Below are 7854 nucleotides of genomic sequence, written 5' to 3'. Positions count from 1 at the left end.
AAATGAGGGTCCACGCTAAGAGGACCTGCTTATGGTTTTTCCATATAAAATTAAAGAGCATGCGGTCGATGTCTTTACTAATTTTCACGACAGCGTGTACCAGTTCCCACGAATATCCAACAACCTCGCACAGCCATTGAACTGGAGTGGACCAACATTCCACAGGCCACAATTGACAATCTGATAGACTCCATGCGACGATATGTTGCACTGCATGAGGCAAATGGTGGTCACACCAGATACTGACTGGTTCTGGGTCCCCAGACCCCCAATAGCGCAAAAAACTGCACATTCCAGGGTGGCCTTTTGTTGTGGGCAGTCTGAGGTACACCTGTGCACTACTCATGATGTCAGATCAGCATCCTGATGTGGCACACCTGTGAGGTGGGATGGATTATCTCAATATAGCAGATGTGCCCACTACCACACATTTGGACTGATTTGTGACCACTGTTTGGGAGGGATGGTTATATTGTGTATCTGGAATGAATTTTAGGTCTCTACATCCATCCCATGGGGAATGGGAGCAGTAACAAAGGTGTTGCGTTTATATTTTTGTTGAGTGTAGATCTAAAACCAGTCTAATGTTATTAGAAATGTGTCTGTTTCTCATAAAGCCTGATTGTGTCTCATCGATAATTGTATCCAAGACCTCTTTAATTCTGTTAGCAAGTACTAAAACCATAATCTCATAGTCATTATTGAGCAGACAGACGGGTCTCCAACTATCAATAAGAAGTAAGTCTTTGTTTGGCTTTGGAATAAGTGTTATGAGACCCTGAGTAAGAGTAGGAGGGAGGGTGTTATTCTCTATACTTTCTATGAAAACCTGCAGTAAGAACGGAGCCAGGAGATTAGAAAATGATGTATAAAACTCTGCAGTTGAACCATCTGTGCCAGGAGATTTGTTGGCCTGAAGTGCAGAAATAGAATTACAAACTTCCTCCACAGTCAGAGGGCTGTCACAGAGACTTCTATCTTCCACAACAATAGTTTTTAGGTTTTTAATATTATTGAGAAACAGTGTTGAGACATCCTCATCTTAGTTTGAGTTGTACAGTTTAGTATAGAATTTGGCACAGAAATGTGAAATTTCTCTAGGATTGTCAGAGACAATGCCATTAATATTTAGTTAGTTTTGGATCTGTATTTGTCAAGCCTGAAAAAGCAGAATTTTGTTCTCCCTCCTCCAGCCACCTCTTCCTGGATCTTACAAAAGCACCCTCAGCCTTGCATCGATATATATTAGCGTATTGTCTGTCTTGTTTTAATATTGGTTTAAAATGGAGCACTGTAACAAAAAATAATTTCCCCCAGGGATCAATAAAGTATTCTGATTCTGATTCTGATTCTGATATAAACCGTCCAATTTATTTTGAAGGTCTAGTAAAGTTAATTTATCTTCCTCTGAGATTTCTTCTGGGGATTTCTGGTAATAAGAGGCAATTTTGCTGATCACTTCTTCCTCTTCAGCTTTCCTTGATTTAATAATTTGACTCCCATATCTTCTCAAGAATTTGCATGCTTCAAATTTAAAAAGTTCCCAATTGGTACAAAAGGACTTCTCTCTGTTAGCTTTATTCCATAATGAGCCATTAATTTATTAATCTGCATTCTAACCATTTTATCTTTTAGTAAGGAGTTATTCTTTATTTCTTCTAAGGAGTCAAGTAATTTATCATTTTCAGATTTATTATTGTAACCATATATATTTGCTGTAATGAAAGTACTGTTATTGTGTCTAATTATTGAACAAAGGTAGTGTCTAGTAGTAGCGACTGCTGTCTCCAGGTAGAAACAGCAGTGATACACCTGCTGCTGTCAGACCTGCAGGTATCAGGCTGTGATGTTTTCCTTTATAGTGGACAGAAATATTTGGAGTGGCACAAATAATTTGTGTGGCATCTTATTGAATGCAGAACAGCTGATTGTTCTGTAAATTGTTTGAAATGGTTATAAAAAAGGGGTAAAAGGTAAATGGCTGCAAAAACTTTGTTGTTTGCAAAACTTTTGCATATGATTTTAAAATTGTCAATTAATATTTGCATGTAAAATTATGAAATGTGATTCATTAAACATGTTTGTGGTGGTTACAGTAAAATATATAACTTTTTCTACTCGGATTTTATGTTTTTGTCTGATTTTAGATCAATTGTGTCAGTACAGTATGTCAAAATGAGAACATGACTGTAAATTCAGACATGTGAGGTTGTGCTGAAAAGAATGATGCCAAACAAGGCAAAGTAAATCGTTTGTAAAGGTGAAATATGGAGGTAAAATCAAAAGTAGTTAAAATTGGCCAATTATCTCCTGGAGCCCAGAGGGTTAAACGTTTTTTTTTTTTTTTTTAAGTAACGCTATAGTTAGTTTTCAAGTAATTAATTACTTTTAGAATCTTGTAACTCAGTTGCTAAGTTACTTATTTGAAGAAGTATCTAGTAACTATAATTAATTACTTTTTCAAAATAACTTGCCAACACTGTTTATAAGGAAGTGAGTCATTCGCAGGATTTGTGGAGCGTTCTGATGGTGAGAGATAGCAAACCACAGATCGTTCTATTGAGAGATATGGAGCCAGAGAGGCAGAGGAGAGGTTCTGTCATGTGGGAGTATTTTCAGTAGATTTTGGTCAGTTTTGGTTGGGTTTGCCAGTTTTGTGTTCTTGTTATTTGTTTGTTGCGTGTTTATTTTATCTAAAAATGTAAAAACCTTAAATTGTCAAAAATCTGCTTTTCATAATATAAATATCATGATATAACTTTAGAAAGACTTCCATTTGACTGTTTACATTTAATGTAATAAAAAAATATTTTTAAAGTAATCTCAAATGTTATTCTACAAATGTGCAGCAATTTAATGTGTTTATTCTTTTTAGCTTATAGTCTGTGGAACCCAGGACGACCAGATACCTGCATCTCTACCAGTTTCTGTGCACTCCAGCCTTCTTTTTACAGCACAGTGTTAACTTTATGACCTTTCACAGCACCTCTGGAATCTGGATGGCCGACACCTGACAATCAGGATGAACCGTGTGTTTGGCTGATGTTTGTTTTTCTTTAAGAGTGTTTGTAAAGCACAGCACAGACAGACATGCGAATCGATCAAACTTTTCTACAAAACGTTATACCAGTCCGGGTCAGGAAGGGCGATATAGCACGGACCCGTCAGATGACTACGCCGGATGGAAACATAACCGGAAGCGTCCCAGGGACTTTCCCTTTGACCTTCATCCTGAAACCGACCTTTGACACTTGGATGTTGGCTTAATTTTTACCCAAAGAGAAGTTTGACCCTAACAAAAAAACACGATACTGTGATACTTTGATGTTTTTTTCAAATAATTTGGAGCGAGATTTATGTGACTGTTCATCTAAAATCCAGCAGAGAGTGAAAATACAAGAGCTGCTGCAATCCTCTGCATTAATGATCTCTGTTTCTCTCTTTCTGTGTGTGCATGTGTGTGTGTGCATGTGTGTGTGTGCGTGCGTGTGTGTGTGCGTGCGTGCGTGTGTGTGTGTGTGTGTGTGCGTGTGTGCTCACAGAGGGGAGGTCACAACAGGAGTTCCCTGAGTTGACACGTATGAAGCATAAAGTCAGTTTGGAGCAGTTGGTAAACACAGAAGTACATCCAATCTTGACTAAATTTCTTGTTTATCTACTTCATGCACATTGCACGCACAAGAATCCAAATCTCTGTATCACAATGATTTCATTAAAGCCTTATTATTTTATGGGGGCAATATCACATATTACCGTAGATCATTAATAGGGAACAAAAAAGAAGGATCACATCGGCAATGTTGCTGCGAGACAGAAGTCTTGACACGTACTTATAACTTAAACCACAAAAAACTCAGTTACAGCTGGTAAGATTTGTGGTATAAACCAGACTATCACAGTCTGCATCTTTACAGGGTTGTTTTCTGCTTTTGTTCACTCCTAGTGTGATTAAAAAACAACAAACACAGAGCCCACTAACTATTAGCCGCTTTCCCCCCTAAACAGTCAGTTGACTGAGAGAAATGCAATCCATTATTGTGAACGCTGAAGGAGATGTGCTCCAAGGTCAAACTTATATTTCCTTAACTTACATCCTATGTTCTGTTTAATTCCGGCATCCCTTCATGGCTTGATGGAAAAAATTGGTTAAACCATTGCTCAACTTATGTCTGAATGATGGCAGATAATTCTGATGAAACTGACCCCGTAAGAACTTTGCAGCTGAGTCGAGGGCTCGTGGAAATAAGGTCAGGAAGTGTCCGGCGTGACTGCGCGTGCGGGCGTCTGACAGACACACTAGTGCAACTCAGAGTGTGAGCAGCAACTCCTGTATACTAAACATAAGAAAAGTAATTTGTAGTGCTTCTCTTTTTTTAAACCGAGATTCCAGGGATCATGCTTATATGGTTTTCTTTTATTCAAAAACAGGTTAGTTTAGCGATCGTGTAACTGTGTCCTTGACCTTTTTACCGGCTTGAGAAGTTGGTTCCCTGGTGCAGATATCTGGGATGGTTCAAACGCCGAGTCTCCAAATGCAAACAAAAGGTTATTTTACACGTTATTTCTTAAATGTGTATAAATGGGATGATGACGATAAAAGTAATAAACAATAAATGTAAATCTGTTTTTTTAACTTTGCAGACTCATTTACCCACTCCAGTGACAGCGATAAAAAAAAAGATCATGACTTTAAAGAGATTATGAACAAAATGCATTACATTTTGTTTTTTGCTACATTAACAACTTTTCCAACTCTGATTCTCTGCAGGACCAACACGGACACCAGTTTAGACTGAAATCCAGTTCCGACGGCACACGCAACATGTTCAAGCTTGCACGGAGGCATCTTTCTTTCAGCTTAACGAGTGAACCGTCAGCTCGTTCAAACACACGTTAAAGTCCGTTTGGCTCGACACCACCGAACAGAGGCAGCAATATAACATAGCTAACATTAACAGTGCAGTGAATCCTGCTTGTGCCGTGATATTCAGGACTGCAAACCGAGCAGCATCACTGACTTTCAGCTTGTTGTGTTTGTGGATATATGACTGACTTTAATTATCCACAAAATCATCAGATTCTCTGTAAGATTAAGGTCGACTATTGAACAGCGAATATTTTAAAGGCTTTAAAACCAAGTTAGTACAAACATCACTAATGTCACATAACTTTGCCGACATGTGGCCAACAGTAATGCTTTAATGTTCTTCATTATTAAACATTTGCACATAAATAAGTGACATAGTATTCAGTAAGGCGAGTTTATTTATATAGCACAATTCAACAACAAGGTCATTCAAAGTGCTTTACAGAGACATTAAAAAACAAAAATAAAAAGCATGATTTAAAATGGATTAAAAAGAATTTAAGCTTAAAAGTGTGGATTTGGTGCTTTATTCTATAAAGACACATCTCCTGGATGCACTGGTACGCATCTTCAGTGATGTATCCTAGGGTCATCAGGTGTTTCGGGTCTCTCTCTTTTGGCCACAGCTTGTATGATGTTGGAGACATCCTCATCAAACTTCTGCCACTCGCTCTGACTGCTGGCTGGGGGCCACTTAATCCGCTGTTGTGGAACTACACTGCTTGGATTGGAAGAGTCCTGTGCATGGAGGGACTGGGCTCTGTGGGGTGCCTCCTGGCCGGGCTCCTCCTGCGTCTCACCAGGTTCAGGACCTGTGCGTTGCACCTCACTCTCCCGCTCCAAACATTTCATTCTAGCCTGATGGACATTTAGGCCACGCTGGTTCTTGCACAGCTTGCCGCAGATACATGTCTTACTCGTAGTCCTTTCCATTGCATTAGTCGTTAACCTTAAGTCCGTCCGATTGGAGACCTCATCCTCCCCCCCTCTCGGGGTCTCCTGGGGGTATCTTTCTTTAGGGCTTTCCATAGCTTTTTGGGTGCTTTCTCGCGAAAACTGCAGACCGGGATGCTAGCCCACCCTGCCCCTGGAGCCGTCTTTCCGAGCTGTCATCTGTCTCTCCAGTCGTCACCAAACTTTCTTGGTTGTCACCTAGACTCTTCCTAGGCGTCACTGGCTCAGCCAGAGTTTAACTATAAAGACACATCTCCTGGATGCACTGGTACGCATCTTCAGTGATGTATCCTAGGGTCATCAGGTGTTTCGGGTCTCACAACATCATACACCCTCGCCCAGGCGACCCAGCCGGGGGTGATCAGGCCCCGACTTGCGTACCAGTAGCTACCCACGGATCAGCCCTCTTAATCCACAGCCACCTTGTGGCTTTCTCTGCCGCTTCACTCACAGCCTGGATGGCCCTCTTCTTGGCTGCCCCAGCCACGCCCAGCCGGCCTAGGACTTTGCAGAGTGATCGTCCTGCAAAGCCCCTACAACCCACTTCTATGGGCTCATAGAAAGTCTTCCAGCCCCTTCCCCTGCACTCTTGCACTAGTTCCTGGTACTTTCCTCGTTTCCTTTCATTAGCCTCCTCAATCCGCTCTTCCCAGGGCACTGTGAGTTCCAGCATGATCAGCTGTTTTGAGGCCTCAGAAATAATTATCAAGTCTGGCCGGAGTGATGTTTTTGCAATGTTCTGAGGGAACTTTAGTTGTTTACCCAGGTCAGCCTGTAGCTGCCAATCAGAGGCTGTGTTGAGAAGGCCAGTTGTCAAATGTGGGCGCACCTGGGGTTTCTCTCCAGCCTTAATAAAAGAGATTGCCTTCCTCGGAGCATGATGATGCTTGCTGGTGCTGATTGCTGAGGCAATCTTTTCAGCAACTACTCTGAGCACCTGGTCGTGCCGCCAACGATACCGACCATCGGCCAGGGCCCTTGGGCAGCCGTAAGCATAAACCTGCTCGGGAGCAGTACTGTACTGTACTGTACTTCCTCAGGAGGCTGAGGTCTTTTAACATCTGCAGGAAGCTCCTGAGGATGTTTTACCAGTCGGTGGTTGCTGGAGTACTTTTCTATGCTGTGGTGTGCTGGGGGAGCAGCACAGCAAGGACTCATCCAGGCTGGAGAAACTGATCAGGAAGGCTAGCTCTGTGGTCGGCATGAAGCTGGACACTCTGGTGACAGTGGCAGAGAAAAGGACATTAAAGAAACTGATGGACATTATGAACAATGCTGGACATCCTCTGCACACGGCCATAAACAATCAGAAGAGTCTGTTCAGTGACAGGTTGCTTCTCCCAAAGACAAGAACTAACAGACTTAAAAACTCCTTTGTCCCACACGCCATCAGACTGTTTAACTCCTCTCTGGAGGGGAGAGGGAGGGGAAACAGGAGGACAAAGGAGGGGGGAACAACTAAGCTGTAGTGCCTCTTCACCTCACTGTGCAATACCTTTTGTGCAATACTTTTGTAAATAGTCAACGGTGCAATAGACTCAATACTTGAAATGTGCAATTCACTTGTATTTTTATTTTTATTCCTATTTATTCTATTTATCCCCTTCGTATATTTTATTTATATTGTCTCTGTATTTATATATATGTGTGTGTGTATAACTCTGTAACTTCTGTCGGTGCTGTGCTTTTTTGGAAATCGAATTTCCCAGAGGAACCCACCCGAGGGATTAATAAAGTTCTATCTTATCTTATCTTATCTCTTACTTTATGTAAACAGGATTAGATCGCGGCCATGCAGGTATGTCCGCTTCATTTATACGAAAGCAACAGCGATATTCCACCACTGTTTCACCATAAATAAATATTATCAATGTAACTAAAGATAATGCAGCACTTGATCCTTTTATTGATTTCACACAGATACATACAGGTCATTTCCTAAAAAAGGGAAATGTACTATTAACATTCTATTACGTGTATGTGATTATTACAGATGTAATTCATATTTCAGAGTAGTAATTGTAAATTACTTC

At 41.0% G+C, this 7854-nt stretch overlaps 1 long non-coding RNA gene across 1 annotated transcript; it reads left to right on the top strand.

Moving 5' to 3' along the window:
• The first annotated feature begins 2721 nt into the window (after window positions 1–2721).
• LOC143420348 (uncharacterized) lies at window positions 2722–5551 on the top strand. The gene is made up of 3 exons (XR_013100164.1): window positions 2722–4313; window positions 4429–4545; window positions 4769–5551. It is a non-coding gene; the product is annotated as an uncharacterized LOC143420348 (long non-coding RNA).
• Window positions 5552–7854: the final 2303 nt, after the last annotated feature.

This window comes from Maylandia zebra, linkage group LG9 (assembly GCF_041146795.1).
Source record: "Maylandia zebra isolate NMK-2024a linkage group LG9, Mzebra_GT3a, whole genome shotgun sequence".
Lineage (NCBI taxonomy): Eukaryota > Metazoa > Chordata > Actinopteri > Cichliformes > Cichlidae > Maylandia > Maylandia zebra.
Note: the sequence above shows the minus strand (reverse complement) of the source record. Positions and strands in the feature narration are given on the sequence as shown.